This window comes from Protopterus annectens, chromosome 3.part0 (assembly GCF_019279795.1).
Source record: "Protopterus annectens isolate FY-2018-M chromosome 3.part0, PAN1.0, whole genome shotgun sequence".
Classification (NCBI taxonomy): Eukaryota; Metazoa; Chordata; order Ceratodontiformes; family Protopteridae; genus Protopterus; species Protopterus annectens.
Genome location: NC_056731.1, coordinates 267,150,814 through 267,176,423, shown reverse-complemented (window position 1 = coordinate 267,176,423; position 25,610 = coordinate 267,150,814).

Sequence of the window (25,610 nt, the reverse complement as noted above, 5' to 3'; positions counted from 1 at the left end):
TACTTCATTTCATTCTGTATTCTGACCTATCATGCAGACTAGAGGCATATCAGTGGACTACAGTTTTAGGTTTTATTGACCTACATTTCAGTTTCAGGCATCTTACCCATCAGAACTAACATCCCACTGCCTGTTCTGTTGTAGTCTGTCTGTGTAGGTCTGGAGGGGGGACTGTTTTCCATAGCCATCAATCAGAGGCCTTACCACAGCCTTTACTGGTGTTTGTCTATGCCTGTCCTGCTGGCTGAGACTGTTGTTGGGTATGTGAGCCTCACTGACTTGCATATGTGTGTCCTATGGGCACACATTTGGCCCACCACATGTCCTGCAGTGGGTTTTGTCACCTTGTCTAGTACTGGCTACTATGTTGACACCAGTATTTGTTACAAATTTCATTCTGCCGATATAGGTGTCTACTATCTGCTGGCATCCTATTCAGCCACCTAATTCCCTTGCACGCTCACATCCATACCATAGATACAAGTAGCAGAACATACTACTCCATTCAGCAATTGATAGGGAGAGTGCCTTACCTTGTGGCTGTGCCAGTATTGAGGATGGTGCTGAAGGGCTGACTATGTCAGATGCACATAGTACACCCCCTATACATGGTTAAGTACAGGTAGTGTCATGTTTTGCATCCCTTTTACTGTATGTGCGAGTCAGAGAGAGGTGTCATTCCCTGTGTTCCTATCGTGTCAGTGTATATGTTATGGGTAGCCTCTTTGCCAAGGCCTGGGCATACTGGGCATGCCTCCTTCTGCCTACTGGGACAGGCTCAGGTTTTTCCTCCTCCGAGTCACTCTGTGCCTGTGCAGGCCTTGGCAATGGTAGGGAGCTGTGTGGCCCTGCCCCATGCTGTTTCTACTGCAGCTGTTTCCGCAGGATCATATTGTGTAGCATGGCACATATGATGACAGTTTGGGTACATGTAGCTGGTGAGTACTGCAAGGCTCCACCAGATATATACAGGCACCGGGACCATGACTTGAGCATCCCAAACAAATGCTCTATTGATTCTGGTCTGCGTGTGTGCCTCATTATGGAGTTCTTGTTCAGGTGTGTGTGCATTTCTGATGAGTGTCATCAGCCATGGCTCCAGTGTGTAACCAGCATCCCCCACTAGGTGGCCATATGGAATGTCCTCATTGGCAAATCTCTGGTACAGCTGCGTCATATGCCAGATGTGGAGTTGTGATAGCTTTCAGGGCGACAAGCACACACATTCATTATAATGCCCTGGGCATCGCACATGACCTGTCAGTTGATGGAGGGAAATCCCTTGCGGTTTATGTAGACCCTACCCTGCTCGCCGGGTGGTGCTTTGATGATAGCACCCACTACCTTAGGGTATTCTGCTATTTGGTGTTAGAGATGCATATTGCTGGTCAACGCCTCACAGGTGTTGAGGAAATATATGTGATCATCGGCATGTGCTGACATGGCATCCAGGAACTGGTGGAGTGCCCTGGATGCTGATGCCCATTTGGCCTTTGGAAGGTACCTGTGGCTAGTATTCTTAAGCCTACACCTACATTGGTATCCACTGGGATGGGTTCCCCTCTGCTGGTTCTGTGTGAGGCATGGCCGGCGCAACTCAACAATTTGCTGTAGGAGGTCCCTGTCCACCCTATAGCGCTCAACTATCTCCAGCACATGTACCCCCTGGTAGGTTACCTTGGGTCTGTACACTCTTCTCCTTCTCCTCACTGTGGGTTGGCCATCAGCATTCTCATCCTCACCACCCTCAGCCTCTTCACCATGTTGATTTATGAGATCGAATGCAGCCCCTATCATTTTGTTGCTTTTGTTAGGTAAAATGTCCCCATTTGTATACACCGGTGGTGTAGAATTTGTGGGAAAAACCAGAGGGAAAGGTGTTTGCATAGTTTATAGTAGTGTGCTGTGCTGGGCTGCTGCCTGTGTAATTGGCTGATTCTGATACATTTCACCTGCCAGCTATAATAGTTCTCCTTGAATACCTTCCTACTGCAGTTTTCCCTTCCCATTGCCTTCCTGTTTAAGCCCAGGGTCATGCCACTCAAACATAGTGCTCAGATGTGAATGGAGCTGCTATTTCCTGGTTTGCTTTTTTTTGTTTAAACCTCAGTGTGCAGCGCACACCTGTTTAGGCAATGTAAAGAGTGCTAGGCAGCTTCAGACACACCTCCTTCCTTAGCTCTGCTAAGAAAGGGCAAACCGAGCCACAGAGCTCCAATAGGTTTAGAGTATATTTGACACACCCCTCTATGATGTCAGCTAGCTCTTAGACTTGCACCATGGTTTTCCTGCACCTAAATGGTTGGGTGCAGGCTAGCCATGAGAGGAAATCTGTGATTCAGTATCATTTCCCTCATTTGCATAGGATTGCCTGCTAATGCCTAGTTACAAGTCCCACACTGAGTCTTCCCCCTTAGCAACCACTGTTCACTGGCCTTGTTGTCTTCTGCCTGCCATCGACTATAATGGCAAAATTGTGATTTTTGCAGAGAAAGCTTTATTTCAGGGTTTTTCTTTTATTTTCCAGCAAATCCCATTTGCACACTGCTGCCCTATGCTTAAACGTCCGAAATCGGCCGAAAAATAAATAAAAGTTTGGTTTTTTTTGCAACTGTTTTCCATGCCACTGGCCATATATTTGGCCATTGCCATGCTTTACACATTATATACACCCTTTATTTGGAGCTGTCATGGCTCCGTTTTGTAGTTTGCAGAAATGTACTTGGTTACTAACCGAGTACATTTCTGCAGGTTACACTAATCTTGCACGGATGGCTGCCAGCTTCCCGGATCACTAATTCACCTCATTTGCATGGTTTTCACCTGCAAATGGGGTAATTAGCATACAGGAGCTATGTTCATGCAGGAATAGTGCAGGAGCTCTCGTGCACATCCCAGGAGCTTGTTTATGGATCTCTCGGCAGCCATATTGCCTCCAGCAGCTCCTGCACTATTTCTGCACGCTGTGCAGAGCTTGATGAATTCTGGGGTTTATCTTATTGTAATACAGTCCAGTGATAACAAACCTTCCTTATTCAGGATAAATAAGTAGGATTTTGATGTTAACACAGCTCAGTGAAGAAGTACTACTGGTCTTTATTGTACTCATCATACTGAACAGATAAAGTATAAGGTGAATATAATACAAAATCATGCATTAGGAAGCACACTTGCTTTTGGTGTGGAAGTCTGTGGGTTCTATTCCCACACCAGGAAGATCAATTGCTGACACCATAGTGCAGCATAAGGGAGGTGCTGATGTTAAACTGAGGTCCCATCTGCCTGAGCTGGAAGTAGCTCAGTTGGATATAAAAGTTCCCATGGTAACTTTTGAAAATAATAGGGGTCCTTTCTTTATACACAAAAAACTCTTATTTATAAAATATTTACATATTTACAAATATTTACATATGTACAAATGTATAAATATAAATCTTTTTACACATATTCATAATTTCCTTTACAATCATGCTAAAATTCATCCCTATTAGACACCCACTCCTTTTTTATAACCAACAACTGATTTTACTTGACACTTTGCTAAAATCCATTTGCCATTAAACATAATTTAATTTATTCTTTTATTCCATATAACATAAAATAACTTTTTGTCTATTCTTTTAACATATTCTTTACTTTTGTTCTAAAAATATCCATATTTAATCTTATCCATGTTTATTTTATCCTCCTCTTTTATATCTTCAAAAAATCTTCTTTACATAGCTTTCGCCATAAATGTTGCACTCTTTTAAATTTCAAAAACACATGTTCTGCAGTTTCTTCTCTTTGACAATGTGCCTACACTAAGTGTATACTAAGCGTACACCATTCCAATTGAATAGACAACACAGACATAACTCATACCTTCTTTCTCCTAATTTTAGTTTTCCTACGGATATTCTTGCAGCTTTAAATATTGACAGGGATTCATAAAGGTTACCAGAAAGTATAGACTATATGTACACTTAGTGCAATCTTTCTGAGTGACTAGAAAGCACAAAACGTGTGATAAGAATGTTTTTGAATACATATTGTGTACACTTAGTGTAGACTTAATGTAGGCTTTATTGAATCCAGACCATTTTCTATCACTTTTCTTTTTTATATGGCCTATTTCCTTTCACTGGAAATGTATCTATTACCAGTCTCCACAAAATAAAATTTTGACATTCTACTTTCTGATTATGTATACCATTTGCTTCTTATTTTTATAACTGTTTGATCTGTTAGATTTTCCTGTGGTTTTAGATAGTAATGTTTTATCATTACATTCTTATACCATACTTTTCTTTTTCTATATCATCAATTTTTATTTTCCTACAAAAATAGCTTTTCTTGGTAACACTTTATTTGTACAATCTTTTTCTTTTTTACTATACCCCAAAATTTATCATACTTATATTTATACAGTTTTACTATTAATCTTTCATATTTTTAATTTATCCACTATAACACTTTGTACAAATTTAATGAAGCAGTGTATACCACTGGGTTAATTACCCCTTAGCCTTCTTCAACTTTATTTATATACAAAATTCTTCTTTTTACTGGGTTTAATCTAGAACCCCAGATAAATGAAAAAATATCTGCAATAATTCCTTTTCAAATCCTGTTGACAACATGAATACACTTGCAAAGTATGCTATTTATCACATCAGTACTGAATTTATAAAATAAACCTTTTTTGTGAGTGATAATTTATATGTTCTCCAGAATAGGCATTTTTGTTTTATTTATTCTATTCTTTTTTTTTCATTGAATTCTACTTACATCTTTTTTCTCAAATGTAATACCCGACACAGAACTTTCACTCATTGAAAATATATACCTCAGTCTTTACTACATCACCTAGACCTTTACCTTTCTCTTTATTTAAAGCTAGCCCTATCATTTCTAGACACACATTTCTGTAAAAGTATTATTTCTTTTATCTAACATCTGTTCTTTGCAATTATAATATCATCTGCACACAGAACTAGAATTTTTAACCATTCAGGTGTCATATACCCCATCTCCTTAATTTTGTAATTTATTTCACATACTATCACAATCATACCTAATGCAATAAGTATATAACTCATTGGATATCCCTATCTTATACCACTCTTCATATATACCTCTTGGCTTGACCAGTCATTTACAAGTATTTTTACTTTATTATTACTATACGCTGACATACATAATTTCCTAACTGTCTCACATATTGTATTTCATTATTATCCTTAAGATTTCACATCCACTTGTGGCAAATGCCTTAGTAAGGTCTACTATCATAAGTTTTGCTTCTTCTTCCATATTATTTTCCATTTTAGTTTCAAATCTCTTTTGTATTATTTTCACAAAGATCTTATAAGCACTATTATTCAATACTATTGTTCTCCATTTTTTTTAATTATATTCTCTCTTCCTACTTCCATATGAATTTAAGTATTCCACTACATAATTTTTTTATACATAAAACCTTCATTTAAGCATCCATTCAAAATCTTTATTGTTTTATTTAGTTATTTATTTATTTATTTTTTTTGCAAATCCCTTAAATTGTTATACATTTCATACACTATTCCATCTGGGTCTACAGCCAAATCTATATTTACCTGTCCTAATACTTCATTCAGTTAATTTAAAGACATCTCCTTTTCCAACTCTTTATTCTCTTGCTCTGTTAATTTTTTTTACTTCCCATGTTTTTTTCACTACCTTCTTTTTTCTTTAAACTTTCTTGTGCATAGTGTACTGCAATACTCATAATCATCTGGCTGGTCATGGTCTCCTGTCATGATTTTTGCTTCTTCTTCCATATTATTTTCCATCTTAGTTTCAAATCTCTTTAACCAGCTAGATATTCTCTCCATCTCAGAATCCTGGCTCAAGCCCATATAAAAGACTTCGAACTCATACCACCTAACGATCACATTTTAAGAAAAGACAGAACATAAAAAAAAGTTGGAGGGGTAGCACTGTTATATTCTTCATCCCTGCTAGTCACCCCTATACCAAACCTTTCCCTGAAGTTGGCAAGGAAGAGATGATTCCAGCCTTATTCCACCTAAATAAGCATAAACTCATTTTCCTTCTCTCCCTCTATATCCTCCCTGGTGACAATGTCTCATGCCTTGAAGGCAATCTCTCCTGGGTGTCCTCCAACATCACTCATGAAACAATAATCCTGGGTGATGTTAACATAAACTGGGCTACAATTCTATCTCTCACTATTTCACACAATATCAACTTGTATAACTTCGCACAATTAATCAATACCACTACTGGACCTTCAAAGAACTCCACTAATGGTAGTATATTAGACTGGATCCTAGTATCCCACCCCCACTATACCTCTGACAGTGGCACTCTCCTCCACCCACTAGCTGACCATGTCCTCACCTTTGCCCACTATCTCCCATCTACTTTGCAACATACTCAAGCCTATATTTCTTCTCAGTGCTTAAAAAATTTCAACCCAGAAATTTTCATAAATACACTAAAGTACACCAACTGGAACCCATTAAAAACCCTTCCCCTAAATAATGCCGTCTCCTATTTCAACACCATCTTTATGAACTTACTCAACTCCCTTGCCTCCCTAAAAACTAAACACATAAAAGGTAGCCCTGTACCTTGGCTATCTAAAACACTTTTGTAATCATTCATTTTCGTGACAAAGCATGGGCACAATACAAAAAAAATAAACCCCCTCTATCCTTACTGAATATAAAACTCTACGCAACAAATTCAAAAAACTCATTGTCTCTGACCGGAAAACTTACTTTTATACCCACCAAACCAACCATAATACCAACCCCAAATGATTTTGGAAAGGAATAACATCTCTCCTCAACCCTGGAAAAAAAGAAAAACCCTGCACCAACCCAGATACAACTGACATGGAATTAGCTACCCAATTTAACTCCGTCTTTATTGACTCCATCAACAAACTAACACTATCCTTCACTAACAACTCTACAGCTTCTCCTCAGCCTGCCTCCACCCCTTCCTCCCCTAACATCCCATGCCCCCAACTCCCACCTTTCTCCATCAATCCCATGTCCATATCCACTATAAAAAAACTCCTCCAAAAATTAAAACTTGGCTCCAATGTCCCTGATGACATCCCCTCCTATTTCCTAAAAGTTGCTGCTGAAGTAATTGCCCTCCCTGTCTCCATATTAATAAATCGTTCCATCTCAGAATGCCAGTTCCCACAACTCTGGAAGAAGGCCTTTATTATCCCTCTCCATAAAGGCAGAAATAGCAATGACATATCTAACTTTTGCCCTGTCACCATCCTATCCCCTATTTCTAAACTACTTGAAAAGTGTGTCCACTAACAACTCTTACCCTATCTCAATAACCAGCTTCTAACCCCCACACAACATAGCATTAGACCAGGTCATAGTACCTCCACTGCCCTTCTGTCCTTCCTTGAAACAATTAACAAAGCCCGCAACTCTGGACATATCTACTCTTTTCCTTGACCTCTCAAAGGCCTTCAACACCATTTCCCACAACCTGCTTCTCTCCAAACTCTCTAAACTCAACCTATTGTCCTCCTCCATCCACTGATTCTCAAGCTACCTCACAAACAGGCAACAAGCAGTTAAATGGAAAAGAGCTACCTCACCCTTTCTCAATACTTCCACAGACGTCCCCCAAGGTTCCATCCTAGGCCCCGTATTATTCAATATATTCATAAATGATTTCTACCATGCTATCCCAAAATCCAGCCTTATTCAATATGCCAATGATTCCACTATAATCTGTTCCTCCCCTTCAATTACAACTCTCAATAATCTAACACAAGCCGCCTTCTCCTCTACTGAACAGTGGATGCTAGACATCATCTTGCCCTGAATACATCCAAAACCAAACTTGTGCTATTCAACACCTCTAAAACCTCTTCCCTAGACAAACAATCCTTCATAATTGCCAGCAGAAATAATACCCCCTAGAACTAGTCTCTGACACAAAACTGTTAGGAGTTATTATCGACGACCAACTAAAACATGACAAGCATATACAAGCAAACATAAAAAAAAACATAAAAACTACCATCATAGTCACTTTATCTCTCCCACCACCAGGATTACACTAGCCAATACATATCTCATCCCACTCCTTTTATATGGTGTGCCCATCCTAATTAGCCTTTATTCTTCCATAAATACAAAACTCTCATCCTGTTATAACAAGATATCAAAATTTGCTGCTGATCATAGATCCTCCTCCTACCACTGTAATTCCCTTCACCAACTAAGTTGGCTAGAGCTACCTAACCTCCCCACCTATACCCAGCTTATCCAAGCACACAAACCCATTCACAACCCATCTCTCTGCTTCTCCCTAGCAAACACATTTGAAATGCACAAACCAGATAGATCTCTAAGATCTAATTGCCAAAACCTAATTAAATTGCATAAACCTTCACATCCAGCTGGGAATCACATGATGTCCTTCTCTCTAGCATGCCTCTGGAACTCCCTCCCTCCACCTATTCGCACTATCAACAGTCTTTACTTATTCAAAACCTCACTGCACTCTCACCTTACTTCTGAATGGAAATGCTCTTGCTCTCATCCAACCTAAATTCAGACTATTCTAACCTCTTAATTCTTCCAAACTCATTTCTCATCAATCACAACTTATTATAGTGCTCCATCCTTTGTGATGTTATTTACCTACAATTGAAAGATCTCCCACCACAATTTCCAAAAAAAAATGTATTTCCAACTGAATGTTACTTGTTGAATAATTTTTTTTGGAATGTACATCTTTTTATTTTCTGTATTATGTAACATTCACTTAAAAAATGGATATGTATATACATGATATGTATTTGTACTTGGCTGTACTATGTACTGCTATGGATTTTATACTTTCTGCCTATGTACTTGTATTTTTTTTCTGGAGCTTTTTTCCACATGACTCCATTGAAAATAGGCTCCTTGTAGCCCAATCGACTATCCTGGAAAACTAACTGTAAATAAATAAATAAATCATATTGCCACTGTAAAAAACATTTTATATATTTCCTTAACTATCATCCACCATTCAGACCATTTTCTATAATGTTCTCACAGTAATATGATCATTCCATAACTGTATTACTTATCTCTTTCCTTCTTCATTGCATGCTTTATCGTTTACCCTTTTTATTCCTTTGCCTATTTTATATATTCTTTGTTTTCTTTTATCCCTATCCACATTGCAAGATCATCAGAAAAATCCTGTTTCAACTACCTCCTCTTCTTCTATAACTAAACCTTCTGATACTATAAAATAATCAATTTACATTCTATACATACCCCTTTTGTAAGTCCACAAACTTTTGTCCCAAACTTTTAACCTACCATGTCTAATAACTTCTAACATGTTTCTTATACCATTTCTTTTCTTTTTATGCTTGCTTCTTAAATCACAATTAAAGTCTCCTGTTATTATAACATTCATATTTATCACTACATAGCCTAAAATCTAATGAAATAAGCTTCCCCTTTTTTTACAGTTAGTATAAGCATATAATCTTATAATTGTATACACTTTTTTCCTTCCATTTTAAATCTACAATGGTTAATCTTCCCATTTTTGCTAAAAGTACATCTAATATCTTTACTGTATTTCTTCAGAATATGGCTATTCCGGAAAATCGTTCATTTCCCAAATTCCAGATTATCTTTCCTCCCATAGTTTCTCTGTTTGTAATCTTTCTTCATTTGTTAAAAATCTTGTGTCTTCTAATATAATTTCATCTATATCACGTGTATTACATCACTTTAAAATCTGTGTTCTTCTTGTTATATTCTTAATACTATTAGCATTTACACAAAGCACTCTAAAGTTTTCATTTTCCCTTAGATTCCCTTAGATTCAAGGTTTCATAAGTTAACAGCTAATTACTAAGCTAGTTTTCTTAATAGGCGATTCTAAGCATAAACAGTTTCCTTCCCAAAAGTGAAAATCAAACACTACCTTGTGTCTGGAAGTCAGACACCTTAACCATTATACCATTCCATTTAGCTGTAAACATTCTTTATCATGTATTTCCTTTCTTTTTTTCTTTTGTACTCATCCCATTAATTTTTCTTTTTCTTTTACCCTTTTATCAATGCAATTCTTTTTTTCCCCTTTTTGCTACCTCCCTGTTTATGTCTTCTTCATTACTTATTTCAGAACCTTCTTCTATGTCCTCCTTATTGTTCTTCTCATCTGACTTTTCTTCTACTACTTCTAACATTTCTTCTCTATGTTTGTTTTTCCATATTCTTATTTTCATTTTTGCAGTCCATCCATAAATGTCTTAGTTTGTTACATTTATAACATTTCAGTTCACATTTTTGCATCATACCCCATTTCCTCACCAAAATAACATTTTATTTTGTCAGTTACTTATCAAATGTCCATCTTTTCCACAAAAAACATGTTTTTAGTTGTCCATAGTATTTTACAACACCCCTATTCCCTTCCACATTTATGATGCTTGGTATATGTATAATGTTTTATCTTTCTATTTTTAACACAGTATTACAATCTCAGCCACCAGTCCATAAACCCCGTTTGTCATAAACTTTTGCAATGTCCAGTACTTCTTTACAAAAAGCTTTCAAATGTCCTTTCAAAGTCTTTCTTTATACCTCTGTTCAAAATTGTACACACATCTTCTTTTTGTTTCACTGTTAAATGTTTTTATCACATAAAGATTCCATGGGTAACATCTTTCTTTATTCATATTCTCCAAAAAAAATTTTCATTGAAAAAAAATAGTCTCAAATATAATGTCACAAAATGTCTGTTTGTTAATAAGAATAAAAGTTCTTACTTCATGTGCTTTTACACCTAAAGGAGCTATAAAATTGTCCATACTTCATAACTGTCCTTTTATTTTTCTTTACTTTGAATCCTTACCACAAACTTCTGTTTTTCATTTTCTTCTGCTTTCTTTTCTGCTACTCCATGTTTTCCTTCTTTTACTTTCTCTGCATATGTTTTCTTTTCCATCTCTCCACTATTCTTCAGGTTTGTCTCTGCATCCTCCTTTTGTATTTTCTCCATAATGGCCGCCCCCACGGAAACATCACATTCATTTTCTGGCTCAGTCTGCATGACCATTTCTTTAAGTAAATCATTCCGCAACCCTCCAAACTGGAAGGTTGTAATTATACATCCATCATTTGCTGACTCATCTCCATCAAACATGTTTCTTTGAAATAATTCCTCAGAATACTGCACATATTCTCTGACCTCGATATTTGCTTTCTCCTTTATTTTTATTTCACTACTCCATCATGTCCTTCTCTCTCCATCCGCCTCCCTCTTTCTCCAGGTCACCTCTGCACCTGGAACAGAAACAGGAAGTGCTCTTCTAAAATGGTTCCCATTCACAACAATGATGAGTAGGGGAAGTTTCCCAATACCCTGGCCAAAGCTCCCCTAATAGCATATATACCACCTTGGGTCTCCCTTGAAAAGAGGCTACTAGCCTAGAGGGACTAATTTGGTCAACAAAGAGTAAATACATAAATAAATAAAAAATGAAAAAAAAATCAAACTGACAATGAAGGCACATGAACTAAAACCACAGACTCCTGTCTTTGATAGAATATCCCATGGATTTACTATTCCTCCATGTAGGACTACCTTAGTCTTGCATGGAGGTGGCCATTTAGGAGCAGGACGGCAGTGTGCCATGCATAGTAATGAGGTACGCAGCCTGAGCTCCTAATCTTACAAGGAGCATGTAAGAGTGCAGGGGGCTTGTCTGAGAGCAGTGCACTCAGAAAATACATGCCCCCGCAATGAAGAACAGCAGAAAGGGGTAAGAAATGAGAGAGACTGCTCATAGGTGTCCGCATATCCCCAGCAACAGTCACCCTTGTGTACAACAGCAAAAGTATAGAGAAATAAAATGAACAAACACATGTTTTATTTTAAAAATCCAGTTAAAGCTAACTGTAGGTGTGCGGGTGTGCCCATCGCTTAGTTACAGTTAATGCAACTTAAATGGCTGAAGAGGATAACAAGGAAGATATATACAAATGAAGCAGCATAGCAATAGTGTAGTGAGCAGAGCATTCACCTTATGTGCAGCCATTCCCGGTTCGAGTCCAACTGCAGCATATTCCTTTTTCCATGGCAAAGCATGCTATGACTAATATTTTTGTTGCATAACCCACTAAATAACATATATTTATGAACTGGAGTACTGCAGTAAATGCACATGTGAGGTGTCAGTGTCATAATGAATAAAGCACTAGTAAGCAGGTTTAAGCACCAATAAGCAGTAGTAAACATATTTAAGCATTTGTAAGTGAGCGTAAGCCTGTTTGCATGACGGTAAGCAATGGGCACACAGGTTAAGCAATTCTAAAGCTATCTCATTGTAAGCATATGTAACCAGAGGTAAGCATTGCTTACCCTTGCACCAACCCGCGCAAACCCACTTATAACTGTTCAAAAATGCCTTAATCACTCTGTATCCAATGGCCCTTGTTCTGCCCATCAACAAAATAAACAGCCATGCAGGTCTCAAACCCAGGACCCTATACACCCCAGAAGTTTAACCACCAACCCATCACAGAAGTACAGAAGAATGAGGCATCAGCAAATAAGTCTTCACCATAATAAAACCAAACTGAACCTGTAAAAGGAATCAGTATACAGACATATGTGCCTTAACCCACTACAGAACATAAATATGTGAACTGGAGTAAAGCAGTAAGCCCAGAAGTCAGGTGTAATTGTAATAGAGTGCCAAAGTCCCCAATAAAACACAAGGACCCCATACAGTGTACGTACACATGAATCATGGATACCAGGCATACATATAAGGTGTAATGAATAATAACTCAATGCCAAAAAGGAATTATAATGCAACCTGTAATGTAAGCAATGCTAAGCATTGCATAGGCCAGCTTAGGAGGTGTAAGCAATGTGTAGGCCAGTTAACTCAATGTGCCCAGTGTTATACCGCTTTAAACAATGCCAGCCCTAGGTAAGCAGGTTTGCCCATAGCCTAGCCTTTTCAAAACTGGCCAATCACGGAAATGTGCATGAAATCGGCCCTACTTAAACCCAAGAGGTGGGAATACATCTCATAACTGGTTATAGCTTCCCCTTGCAGGCACAATGGCAGTAAGGGGAGAAGGTGTGCACTTTCGGGTGCAGCGCTGATGCATCCAGGAGTCCAGAGTCATGGCAGAATTCCTTGTCAAAGACCATGATCAGAGACTGTTGCAGGGCCAGTACTAGGCCTCCCAATATAAGGTGGAGGCCTGGGACCATCTCACCTGTGACCTCACCAGTGCCAATGGCATACCGCAAACTGATGAGCAGGTCAGGCATCACTATACCGACCTGAAGCGGCATAAGGGGGACCTCTTGTACCAGTGGATCCAATTGGCTAGAGTGGCAGGGGATGTTCCAGTTGTGTGTATCACCCCACTATGTGTGTAATAATTGCCAGCTAAAGTATATCATGGATAGGTATGGCTAAATATTTCTCTTATGTCCCCCACAGCTGCAATGGAGTATGCTGTGAACCAGGAGGCCCACATCAGTTGCCTGGCGAGGTTGCGATGTGAGGCAGGTCAGCACTACTCATACATTTACTGTCATAGGAAATAAAACTAAAAGTGGTAGCAAATCAATTGCCTGTATAAAACCTGCATTGCTCAAGGCAAGTACTGCATACACTGGAGAATATAGCAGGAAGAGTCTCATATAGTATGTATATAAATAAAAGCGTAACAGCTTGACAATAAAGGTCTAACTGCTGGACTGCATGTATATACTCTGGTATCATATGGTAACGTAGATTTGCCATCATGTAATAGTACTGTTGTATTAAGCACTGTTACCCACACCGCGCACCATAAATTGAATGTGTAGGAATGCCTGCATATGACTGGTGTAATCCCCAGAGGCCATTTAGCACAACTGAGAGACACATAGACAGAAAACAGGGAAAATGCAGACAGCAAAACCCAAATAGCACATACAACTGAGATGTGAACCGTTGTTTTGTTTAGCACACACAGCCATGGTTCGAATCCTGGGAGTGGTAGTAGTCTGCATACAGAATCATAGCCCCCCATCCCCCATATGTGTCATGTACAGATATGTCCAGAATGTCCAGTAAAGTGGGCCATATCTGTTGCCTATCATCCTGTCCCCCTAGAAAATCAATGGGATGACCCCAGACGTATAGGCAGCAAACAGGAAATACAACTGATTGACACACATTTATGAAAACAAAGCTGGCACATTAGCAACTCCCCAAAACCTTATAAGACTAAGAAGCCCCCTATGTCCCATATACACCCCAACTTGTCAAGCTGTGGCCAGAGTCTGTACAGTAACAGAGTGAGATGTATGTGCATAATAGCAATGTGGAATCTGGTACTGTGTGTGGGAACATTCAGGTAGTGCTAACAAACAATTCCCCCACAGGTCTGCAAGATACCAACACTGTGCCCAGAAATACAAGAATGATATCCTGTACTGGTACTGTTTACATTGGTATTGTATGACATTGTGACTGATGCAGTTGCTCTGAATAATGAGGTATTACACATCACTGTCGCCCACACTGTCCCACAGAATATTACTGTCTAGGAGATCTGTATAAGAGTGTTGTAATACAAGGTCAGAATGCAAAAGCACAGGGGGTTAATAAGACAGAAAGCAGATAAGAGTTATACAGCAATATCTATATAGCAGGCACAACTGTGATGGACAGTGTCTAAGTTGTAGCAGACACAGCCATGGTCTGAATCCTGGGAGTGGATGTGGGCTGCATACAGAATCATACCCCACAACTATACAGATGAGGTCAGAATGTCCAGTATATGGGCCCATATCTGCTGCCTGTCCCCCTGGTAAGTCTGTGGGATGATCCCAGATGTTTAGCCAGTAAACAGGGAATACAAGTGATTGTCAAACATCTATGAGAACAAGCCTATCACTGTAGCAACCCCCAAAACTGTTAGGAGAGTAATATTTCAAGTGTGTCCTATCTACACTCCCATGTTGTCAAGCTGTGACCAGAGTGTGTACAGCAACAGAGTGAGATTTATGTGCATAATACTAATGTGTAATCTGGAAGTTTGTGTGGCAACAGTCAGGTAGTGCTAACAAACATTGCTCCCACAGGTACATCAGATACGAACACTGTGCTGAGAAATAAAGACCATTATAACCTGTACTGGTATTGTTCACTCTGGTAATGAAGGGAATTGTGAGAGTTGCAGTTTCTCTGAATAATAAAGTATCACTGATCACTGTCACCCACACTGTGCTACATAATATAACTGTGTAGGAAAGCATGTATATGTGTGGGTCAGGTCACTAAAGATGGAAGAGGGCAATATTCTAGATATGTCCCGGCACACCAGCATGTGGTCAACACATGGCCAGAGTCTGTGCAGAAAGAGTTGGATAGCTATGTGCACAACATCAACCTGGAATATGTGAGTATGTGTAGAAACAGTTAGTGTTAACAAACATTCCCTCCACAGGTATACCAGGTAAGAGGTGTATACTGCAGGTAAAACCAGTTCATGTATAACGATGATGACAGCCATATCACTCTCCAAACTAAGGCTATAGGGTAGTGTAGTAAGACTTGTAAGGTGCAGATAACAGCACTGACTAGGAAAGTAATGTGGACTACAGGAATATACTAGTTGTTAATTGACATCTTTCTCTCCCCCCACCATATCTCTAACAATAATCAACATACCCACCCCAACTGGTATGTAATGACACCTATGTTCTGATACTGTCCAATTGTTTGATAAATATTTTAATTGTTCCCATGCATGTGCCATAATGAATTATTCCAACATTGGTGGCATGGTGCTATCAACATACCTGCATGCTGTTCTTATTACCACTGTGGTCCCATATATGCATGTGTTCTGTTTGTTATGTAACTGTTCCGAATCTGGTGTCTGGGTTAATGGGAATATCTATGCATGCTGTTATACCTAACCATGGAATGTGTTGACTATTACTAACCCACATATAATGATGAAATCTGAACACTATAGCATGCTTGGGAAGGCCAGTCCCAGCGGACTTACTTGTCCCACCTCAGCTGGCCATGGCACCGAGCACCAGCATGTCTGGGGCTCAACCCGGGACCTCCATGGTCCATTGGACCTGCACCACCCTTAAGTGGAGCTGCCTCAGGGGATGGGGCTCACCCCCCCCGGGAGTGGGCGTGGACATGCACCTGTCACCTGCCACCAAATCAGGGTTGTGAGAGATCAACCAGGAGCTTGGTGATCTTCTACACCAGCTCTAGGGCCGCGTGTCACAACAAGAGGGTCAGTCTGGCTCTGCAACTCAGCCCTCAGCACAGCCACCATCGGGGCTGTGAAGGTGCAGTGGTGACTGCCCATGGGTGGGGACCTCAGTCCCACTGTTCCAATAGGGGGCTCATGGGCTTCCAATTTCCCAACACCTCTCCCCATCAAGGTGTTTATCCCCTACGTGTCATATACCACCCCTGTATGCATCTTGTTTGTCTTGTCTGTTAACCTACCCATCTACATCCCCAAATACACCTACTATCTCTCCCCAACATCTCACTCTCACCTGGAAAAAAAAAGGGCAATCTGTTCCCACAAAAAAAATCTCACCCCATGCATAGCTGTCCATTTCCCACATGTGTCCACTGGACAAATGTAATCCGGTCTAATTGGCATCACAACTTATTATTGTTGTCCTCACCCCTTCCCAGGGGTTTGAGTGTTCAAATCTACCTCCAAATTCAGTGTATATGCACAGATGTTGCTGTAGAAGAAATGGGCAGCTATGGACCTTCCCTACACCCTTCCTGCACATCCCTGGCTAGTTTACCTACTGTCATACCCTCTTTGAGCCCCTTTTTTCACCACTTTCCTATCAACCCCTTTTTCTTTTCTTTTAAAGAATTTAGAGCGGGGATAAGCAGGAGTAAGCACTTTTAAGCAGCAGTAAGCATATTTCAGCCTGTTTGCATTGGGGTAAGCAATGCCTACATTGGTTAAGTAATTTAGAAGCTAAATTAGTATATGAAACTGTAACCAGAAGTTAGCAGTGCTTACCTCCATGCAAACCCGCTTACAACTGCTCAAAAATGCCTTAATCACTCTGTATCCAATGGCCCTTGTTCTGCCCAGCAACAAAATAAACAACCTCTGCAAGTTTCAAACCCAGGACCCTGTAAACCATAGACAAAGTGATTTACCACTAAGCCATGTCAGATATACATAACCCTGATGTATTCACAAACATATCATCCAGCCCAGTCAGTCAACAGTACAGAGAATGTATTCCAACATTTAGATGTATGTGTGTGTACATATTTTAATATCTAAACATATACAATATATCTATGTGTGTGTGTGTGTGTGTGTGTGTGTGTGTGTGTGTGTGTGTGTATATATATATATATATATATATATATATATATATATATATATATAAATGCATACATATATACCAATATATATGAACATATATACATGCAAATGCCTACATCTATAAATATATATGTCTACATCTATATGTCTAAATATATACAGCAAGTTACATATATATATATATATATATGTAGGTCTATACAGACATAGTTATATTTATGTAAGCAGATATATATATATATATATATATATATATATATATATATATATATATATATATATATATATATATATATATATATATATATGGACATACATCTGTAGATAATGGGAAAATAACTACAATATATATGTCCACATGCATCATTAATGTGATTGAGAGGCCCCAAACAATATACATCTTGTACAAATAGGTATATGCCCCCCCTCCCACAGCCAAACACGTCCACCATGCGATACACTACCAAGTGTTGCAAATCCCATAACCAGGACCTGACACAACATGGGCATAAGATGTTAACAGTACTACATCCCACCTGTATGATGTCAGGTTGGTATTGGTAACATATCATGCAGTACAGTCTGGCTCCCATAGGAAATGTACAGTGTGGAAGCTATCAACATCCCCAGGATACATATACGCAGACACATATATGCATATACAGATATATATATATATCTATATATATATATATATATATATATATATATCTACACACACACACACATACACAAATACATATATATACACATTTTCATATATATATGTATATATATATATATATATATATATATATATATATATATATATATATATATATATATATATATATATATATACACATATATATGGATATATATATGTGACTACACATACACACGCAGAGATATGTACAGTAAGATACATATGTAGAAGGTGCACAGAATATGGAACAGCCACTATACCTGCAGTTAACACCTTAACAAATGGACACTATATGAGCCACCCATACAAATGACAATCATTGCCTGCAACATATACCCACAGAGAGGTCATAAGATATAACACCACACACAGGTTTGCATAAATGGAAAACTTTATTTGTGTACTATTACAGTTTTATATGCCATGTCATATAGCTGTTCAGACACTGACATCCATATAAACAGAGTAATGCAACTGTGAAACAGTTATACTAATACAGTAGTCTGGAAAGATTCACAACTGTTGCTATCCAGGCCAAGCTCTTCAAATTGTACAATAGTGAGGACAGACTGGGTCACAGGATACCAAACAATCAGCAGTAAGTAATGCAGGTGTATAGTTCAGCAGCCTCTATCTACACTCTGTATACAATCACTAGCTTGTAAAGACTTCAGTTGACACAATGGGATGTGACTGTTACATAACAAGGCATAACTGACACCATCACAAGCACACTGATAAACAGAACAGTCTGTATGGCAGGAGGCAGTAGGCCTGCATTAACCCAATTTATGTAACTAATTTAAATATAGGTGAATTGTATGGTACTGTACATCCAAATACCTTAAGGCAGCTCACCCCTGATGCCACCACATTTTGTAACAGCCTAGGTTATTTATGGTGCATCCCCCCACCCAGACTCAATAATACAGGGCTATATACCACTGTTACATACACTGGCCTCTGGAATGACTAAGGGCACATATGTAGTGTGTAGGTGAAGCCCACACATATATGGCCCCAGCCCCACCGTATGTGTGGGGGATACAACAGTAGTGGACTGATGGCAGGAATGGCAGCATGATATACTCACAGCCCACTACAGAACAACCCCTGACAGCATGCCATATGTGCAAAGCTTGGCATGTAGGTGGAGGACAGAGGCTGGAACACAGGCCCATATGTGGAAAACAGTTGCCATACACTAAGCAAGTCAATGGTGTTACAGGATAGTCTACAACATACTCTTAGTGAGGGATTTGAGGTTAGAAACATAAATGGATGTAGCCATGTACTGATAGCACTCAACACACACACTGCCAGTGAAATATCTGACACAGGACCTGTGTGGTGGACAGACAAAATATGATAGGCATACCTCTGGCCATCAAGAGGATAGGCGCACAGTTGAGAGCTATGCAGACAGATTGCATTCCAAGGTAAACTAGTATGTACACACAAACCCTGTAACACCAGTACTATACAAAGCATAACACAACTCTACTCACACTCTGTAGTTCTGGAACCTCCTACAAATATGTAGCTGGCCTGAGTGTGCAGGTTCTCCTGTTAGTGGTATTGCTACCTGCTGTCTGTAACACTGATGCCCACATGCAGGAAGGATGTCCATCACACAGGAAAGGTAAAGGGACCATGCCCACATGATATAGGGATTTTATAGTAGATGGTTGCCATGACAGTGGTAATTGGAAGTACTACACAGCAAGCTGCATGCAGTTAGCAAGTGGAGAACACTGACTGGTGCAGAGGCCATCACCTGATCATGTGCATCACCTACTTCACAGCAACTCAATCCATTTACTGGAGAGAGAGAGAGAGAGAGAGAGAGAGAGAGGGAGAGGCAGATACTCAGGTTAATCTGTAATGTGGCATGCCAGAATGCCATAGGTGTGTAATAGGGTTACCTGCAATCAGGTCCTACATATATCCCCCTAATGTCAGGCTGTGTCCATATGCGGCACCTGTCTGTGTTCTAGCAAGGCAGAACAGTGCAGCTGTGCAGGAAGGTGTTGTGAGAGTGTGGAGCTGATGTCTGAATGTACCCCACATATAGGTATGCATATGTGTACATATGTCACATATATAATATATAAAGATATCTATGTATATCAGCATGTATGTCCGCAAATAAACAGATACCCATGTGTAGGCATATATATGTGCACATATATACATCACATATATCTACACATATATAGATATATACCTATATGCACATGTCTACATATATACAAACACACACACAAACATATATGTCTGTAAAGACATGTCCCCTATATTACTACCACAGTGATGTGTGCTATGTGTGAGGCACCAGCACACATAGCAATACAAACAGATATCGATAGCTGGCAGTATGTGCAACATGGACAGGTATGTCACATGTTAGTCCCTTGTTGGGATCACATTGCCCCCGTCTGTGAAGTATGCAATGGGAATATGGGGAAGTATGGCAGGTACACTTGTGGAGGTGGTCAGGGTTGGTAGATATAGATGATAGTCTAAAGGGGTGGTATGTGATACATTTGGTGGGTAAACATCCTGGATGGTGTGTGTGGCTGTGATGTGGATGCCCTATGGGCCCCAATATGGGCACAATGGGAACAAGCCTCCCACCCACTGCTACTCACAACAGCATTCCACGTCCTGAAGGTGCCTGGTCTGGAGGCTGAGCAGGAGGAGCATGTTGGCCCTGTGAATGTGTACTGGGTGCCTCAGACTGATGTAGCACATCCTACATGTGTCTGTGGAGCCCAGTATGGAGCAGATCCTAGACCTGACCTCAGGGGACAGGAACATGTCTGTGTGTGCCCTGAGGGGGGACAACATCTCTTGGGTTGGTTCCACCTGATAGTATTGCTGGACCAGTACATGAGGAGGCCCCAGGTTGGGACACACATGTGATGTGGCCAGGTATCATGAGCAGAAGGGTTTGGAGAGGTGGTTCTGCTGGCCAATAAAACATATACATGTTATTGTGTCACTGTTATAGAACATATGTTGGTAGTAATAGTCTACACAATCCCAGTACATGTCCAACAGCATGTATAGATATCCCCAATAACACAGAATGTCAGATGTGCAGCAATCCCAAAGCAGCCATACCACTGGCATATATGGAAACATAGTGGCACTGACAATGGCATGCAGGTGAATAATCTGTAACAGGCCAGCAATGATAGTGTCCACACAGGGGACATGGCTACAATCACATAGCAGAAAGTGTGGTAGAATACAATATCTGTCCTACTGGTAGGTAAGCTGTAGCCATACCTAATGAGTTGTGTGTACAGTTTGTTGAAGCTGATATGGTGGGGGGGTGACAGAGATGTGTATTATGAACTGTGGTAATCTTGCTGTATGAGTTGCTCAGACTTGTTTCCATCTTTATGTCTTTCAGCCAAGATGTCACATGGACGGTTGCCCACCTATTCACAAGCAGAGAATGATGTGGTGATATCACACTTGATCCAGCACTACCCACTGCTGTTTGGCAGGGCTGCACATGAGCAGCAGGAGTGGACCGCCCTTTGGCACGACCTAGTCAATAGGGTCAATGATGTCGGACTGCACAACTACAGTTATGAGCAGATCTGGCATCATTGTACTGACCTGCTTTGCAATGCCCATCGGTGTGCTGCTGCAGTCTGGGGGGATCATCTTGCCACAGGGAGGACATGCCATCCATTCCCCCCGGCATGTGTGGAGGAGCTCCTGGCCAGCCTCGTGACACCTGCCCATCTGGCCAGCTGTCTACCACTGGACATCTTCATGGAGGTGGGTGTCACCCACACACCAGTCGAGGAGCATGCAGGTAAGGACACAGGGCATATCAGTAGACTACTGTTGTGCATACTCCACATTGGTGCAGGTAGATCATGCATATCTGACATGTCATAGATATAGTGTGTTGCTGCATTGTGGTGATAAACAGATGTCCAGATGTGATAGTATTGTGAGAATGTACTGTTGATGTATTGTAATACTGCACCCATCATGTAGCACTGCCAGAGGTGTGGCCAATGACATTGCATCTCTCACCCTCTCATATAGGTCCCTCCGAGATACCACCAAGGCAACAGCCGGTAGCTGGTGAGTATGTTTTATGTAGATGCTTGCCAACACACCGGGCATGTAATGGTGATGGTATATTCCATGCACACAAATAACACACCTACCCTGAATGCATGCTGTACATGTGCATGTAGTGTTGCTATGAAATGCACTGTCTCACAGGGGTGACCATGATGGGGTATTGGAAGGATATCTCAGACACCTGCATGATAACTAACATCCTGTCATTGCGGAATGTGTCCAGAGGGAGTAACATACTGGTGGTAGACATGGCATACACTGGGACATGTTCGGAACAACACCACAATACAGAGCAACACCAGTGTAGATACCTGTAGGACAATGGCAACTGCTACAGATACACTATGGCATAAGGCATTACAGTAGTCCACATTATCAGCTGGGTCTAGGCTGCAATATGTGTTCAGTGTATGGGACATTGCAAAGTGACACACATGTGTAGGGCTTATTTGTCATGCATCTGCATAAAGGCTGAAGGAGGGGGAGTTTCAGCATGACACACCAATGCACTGCAGCAGGGATCTAAGGATGCTAGGAATGGCTCTATCTGCACATAGTCAGGTTCAGGACCTGTGGCAGACGTAACCCTACCCACACAGCATTAGTGATGGCAGTGTGTGAACACCATGGGATATGCACATGAGTAGACCTTGCAATCATGCAGAATAGGGGGACATGTGTAGGGCAGACTGAACATACACTGGCAAATGCAGATGGCCCACGCTGGTATTCCCCTGCCAGGAGTAGTGACTGCTGTAGTACACACAATAAGAAGTGTGATAACCATCATGATAAGGGTGTGCACACATATGCCCACATGGTGTGTATGCATTGCTGTCAGCAGCCGCACACCTAACACAATCTGTAGACACTGCATGAGAAAATACAGGACATATGTCACATATCGGGCTCGTGTACTGCTAAGATATGCTGTGATGTGGTCCCATGGCAGATCAAGGATGTGTGTGTCATATCAATAAAGGTGTGTACACCCCCATAACCATGGTATGGTCTGATGGTTGTCAGTGTAAGAGTATTGGAGTGGTCATACATGGTCTGTTGATGTTGACAGCTGTACATCAGGCATCAGGCATTCACCAGTGACAACTGTCCACATATCATCCCAGGTATGTGTTGCTGAAAAACATAGGGGCTGTGAGAAGTAAAGGTGAAATAGCTGACACATTACTACACATTCCGCAATGGGTTGTACACCTGTGAGTTGTGGTGCATAGTACATGGCAGGGTGCAGAGCAGGTGCATAGCAATACTGTGTACATGGGTGCAGTGGTATCCAGGGAAAGGGGCATCACCTAGTGACACAGCACATGCATCACACACATGTATACTGTTGCTAGCATGGATTGACTATAGCTAAACTGCATGCTGTTCTGTACCATATGTTCTGCATGCTGGCAGATGAGTAATAGGAGGACTGTGTGTACTATCATTGTGCAGCCTCACCTGTATGTGTGTGTGTGTGTGTGTGTGTGTGTGTGTGTGTGTGTGTGTGTGTGTGTGTACATCCTGGTAGTTAGTTAGTTTGTCTGCAGGGTCACTCTGGTGAATTTGAGGGAAGTAGATTCATGTAGGATGTGTGTGTGCATGTGTGTGTTTGTGTAAGTGTCCATGTATGCACATGTGTGATTGTGGGGTGTTCATGCAGCTGTACCTCCCTTTGGGATCATGCAATACATGGACATGGACTGCCACATTACAAACAAGGAATACCTGTCATGTGTGCAATCACAGGACAGACATAGTATGTCTGTAGCATGGAACAGGCATCCAGAGGGAAGGTAGACACCAGATACACCCTTAATATTGCAGTCAGCAGAGAGGTCACCTACAACCCACGTATGCAGCACTAAAGATGCATTGTGGAAGTACTAGTCAACACCGGGGAGTGTATCCAAATATTACAGTAGTCACATGATAGGCTGAAGGAGCAGCATATCTGGCATGTACTGAGCATTACATACACATGACACACCAGTGTGAGATATTATGGATACAGCATAGTAGCCCACACATATAGGGGCCATACACATCATGTACGGACATACATAGGGTGCATACTGAATGACAGCAGTGAGGCCATGTAAAACCACTATACACAGGTTATGCAGGTAAAGTAGCAACAGGCTTGTGTTGTGGATGCTTGCATGGGCATTTAGAGGAATGAGATGTTAACAAGTGCTATCAATATGTGTATGTTAACAAGTGTGATGCAAGATGGGGTAACACAAGAACATGTAAGGGGGACTGTCTATAAAGCCATAGACAGGTAGGTATTATGGAAGTGTGTGTGTGTGTGTGTGTGTGTGTGTGTGTGTGTGTGTGTGTGTGTGTGTGTGTGTGTGTGTGTGTGTGCTGTTAGGCAATGCTGTACAGGTTTTAAAGTGTGTTTATTGTTTTTCCCCACAGGTGGCGAGGTGGGTCAGGGTCCCTCCTGCATGCAGTCTGATGTTGGTGTCCATACAGACACCGAAGATAATGATAGTACTGTTGAGGCACAGATGGGGTTGTCAGGGGCCGACACTGCGCCAATATTTGACATCCCCCTTTTAGCCACCCCACCCCAACCCGCACACAGTTTCATTGCCTACACATACCCGATCACCAGTGGCCATAGCGGAGGAACAGCTGGCATTTGGTGGCAGTGCACAGGAAAGTGTGGTAACCATGCTTACTGTGCCTGGTCGCAGCAGGCATAGCCGGATGTCCAGCAGAGCACCACATAGGCGGATGTCCCAAGATGCTCATGTTAGGGCCGCTGGACATCATGCACCTGGCATAGGTGACATAGCTGGTACAGGCAGATGCATGTTTCAGGCTGTCATGGCAGCACAGGCATGTCTGGAATGTTACACCAGACAGGGCCTGAGGCTGCAGGGGGCTGCTGTCGCATCTGTAAGTGACAACCTCAAGAACTGTCAGGTGCCATCTGTGCTTATATCGAGCACACAGATAGACAGCATGATGAGATGATGGCCCTCATCGGCCGTGGTGTGTCTGTGCTTCAACGTGTGGTGGTGATGCTGCGATGCCCGCATGGACGTGGGCCAGCAACACCAACAGATGGCAGTCAACATGGATGTGCTAGGACACCAAGGGGTGCCTGTAGTGGCAGTAGCAGCCCCGGCAGTGCAGGGGGTTTTCTGTCCCCACCACACCACAGCAGACCATGTGCACATGGTCCTGGCCAGTCCCAGGAGGGACCCGGTACCAGCGGACAATTGTCTTCAACAGGGGAGAGTAGCACATCGAGGCCTATACCTGGACATGTCCGTGGAACCCCTGGCAGGCACAGTCCACATGTCTGTGGCTGGAGGCAGTGAACTGCACATCCTGCCAGGTATGGTCTGCAGCTGTCCATAAACACCTGTGTAGGGCAGCCAAATGGC